Source organism: Schistocerca piceifrons, unplaced genomic scaffold (genome assembly GCF_021461385.2).
Source record: "Schistocerca piceifrons isolate TAMUIC-IGC-003096 unplaced genomic scaffold, iqSchPice1.1 HiC_scaffold_961, whole genome shotgun sequence".
Lineage (NCBI taxonomy): Eukaryota > Metazoa > Arthropoda > Insecta > Orthoptera > Acrididae > Schistocerca > Schistocerca piceifrons.
In genome coordinates this window covers 1760001-1762500 of record NW_025729236.1, presented here as the reverse complement: position 1 = coordinate 1762500, position 2500 = coordinate 1760001, and the positions used below count along the sequence as shown (strand labels likewise).

Below are 2500 nucleotides of genomic sequence, written 5' to 3'. Positions count from 1 at the left end.
GTTATAGTTACAGGGAGAGTGATGCGCAATACATGGGCCTAGCCCTCTTAGCCTCTCCTCTCCTGCGGTCTTCTCCCCTTCTCGTGGGCCCGCTGATTTTCGCAGAGTGGAAGACCGCACCAGGGGCTTGGGGGGGTTACCAGCCCCCCCTCGCACTATCCCTTTTTTAGTTGGGGGCAGTAATCAGAGAATAAGTGGTGGCCCTTCCGCTGAAGGTGCCACCCCAACTCCCCCAGCACCTAGCCGGCCAACCGGCCGTGCCGAAAATCTTGTAACTTTTGCAGCTGAATACACCTGTAGTGAGTGCCACCGCAGCTTCACCACCAAGAACGGTCTCGGGGTCCATCGCCGCCGCCAACACCTTGCGGCCGCCAACGCGGAGATCGTCACGGAGAGGCATCGCGCGAGGTGGACGGAGGAAGAAGTCCTGTCGCTCGCCAAGGCAGAGGCCGAACTGTTCCTCGAGAGGGACGCCCGGTTCTTCTTTGTAAATCAAGAACTCATCAGGATGTTCCCCGACCGAACGCTTGAGGCAATCAAGTGCCGACGGCGGCAAGCTGCCCACAAGCAGCTTGTCCGCCAATTCATGGAGGCGCTTGAGATCGGTCGGGGGGAAGAGCCGGTGTCCCGCCGGGGAGCAGCGAGCCCGCTGCCTGACGCGGGCGAGGCCGCTGCGCCGCCCGTCGACGCAGCCGAGGACTTCGCGGCCGACACCACCGGGCCGCCGCCGGAGGGGCCGACTGACGCCGCCATCTGGGAGCATCTGGCGGGGCTACCCGCTTCCGCCCAGCGTTTCTCTGCCCTGGATCGTGTCATAGGTCTGGGGCGGGGCACGCCGCCCGATGTCATCCTGGGCATGCTCCCGGATGCCCTTGCGTCGGTCGGGTCCAGAGGGGAGAGATCGATCACCAGGACACAGTGGCCGCGCCAACCATCGAAGCGGCCGCCTGCCGCGCCGCCGACGCAGAAGCGCAAGCGGCGCCGCTGGGAGTACGCGAGAACGCAGGATGCCTTCCGACGGTCGCGTGCACGTTGCGTGCGCGGCCTCTTGGATGGCACCCTGCTCCAGCCGCCACCTGCCATCCCTGGTCTGCTGGACTTCTGGGCGGACCTCTTCACCAAGAAGCCCATCTCCACCGCGGGCTTCATTCGTGACCGCCTCCTCCCGCACTCAGAGCCTGTCGCTCTCGAGTGCATATGGGGGCCGGTCACACATGAGGAGGTCGCCGCCGCGTTGCCGCCTAGGGGATCAGCAGCCGGGCCGGACGGCCTTACCCCAGCGGAGTTGCGGCGCCTGCCGCACGAAGTCCTGGTGAAAGTGATGAATCTCTTCCTTCTGGCCCGCGCCCTTCCGGAACGCCTGCTTCGCGCGCGGACGTCCCTTCTCCCGAAAACGGCTGCACCAACATCCCCCGCTGACTTTCGCCCCATTACGGTCTGCTCGGTGTTGGCGCGGACCTTTCACAAGGTTCTCGCGTCACGCCTGATGCGCGCATGTGCTGTGGACGAACGTCAGCGGGCATTCATCCCTCGGGATGGGATGTTGGAAAATACCTTCATCTTGGACACTGCTCTCACCGACGCAGTTCGCTCCTGCCGCTCTGTCTTTGTGGCATCGATCGACGTATCTAAGGCATTCGATTCGGTAGATCATGCTGCCCTTCGCCCCGTGCTGAAGGCGCATGGCCTGCCGGATTGCTTTGTCGAGTATGTCGAGCGGTGCTACGAGGGCAGCACGACAGTGATAGCGGACGGCGCCGGCGTGGGCGTGTCTGTGCAGCCAGCACGGGGCGTTCGCCAGGGCGATCCCCTCTCCCCCCTCCTGTTCAACTTTGCGGTGGACTACGTTTTAGGCCAACTGCCCTCCCACATCGGAGCTCGGATCCTCGGTCGCAGAGTCAACGCTGCGGCCTTTGCAGATGACGTCTTGCTGTTTGCAGCGACCCCGAGGGGACTGCAGTCCCTCATCGACGCAGCTACCGCAGCCCTCGCCCACCTGGGGCTGCAGATCAACGCCCGGAAGTGTTTCACCCTCGCCTTAGTCGCGTCAGGGCGCGAGAAGAAGGTGAAGGTGGACAGCAATGTCACCTTCACAGCAGGCAATACCACCATGCCTGCCCTGCGTGTGGGTGAAACCTTCCGGTACCTGGGGCTGCAATTTTCCACGGCGGGTCGCTGTGTCTTCAATCCACGTAGCCACCTGGTGGAGCAGCTTGACGTCATCTCCCGAGCTCCGCTGAAGCCGCAACAGCGCCTCCACGCTCTCACCAACGTACTTCTCCCTGGCCTGTACCACGGGCTGGCCCTCAGCCGCACCCGGGTGGGTGCATTGAAGTCGGCCGACGTTACCATCCGGGCCGCCGTCAGGAGATGGTTCCGCCTTCCGGCGGACACCCCCCTGGGATACTTCCACGCTCCTGTTGCCCAGGGGGGCCTCGGCATTCCATCTTGCCGATGGATGGGTCCGACCCTCCGTCGGTCCCGTCTCCTGGCGCTGAAG

General features: G+C 64.1%; 1 pseudogene; it reads left to right on the top strand.

Annotated features, from left to right (window-relative positions):
* The window catches only part of LOC124774454, a 7962-nt pseudogene that overhangs the window by 2979 nt on the left and 2483 nt on the right, over positions 1-2500 (top strand).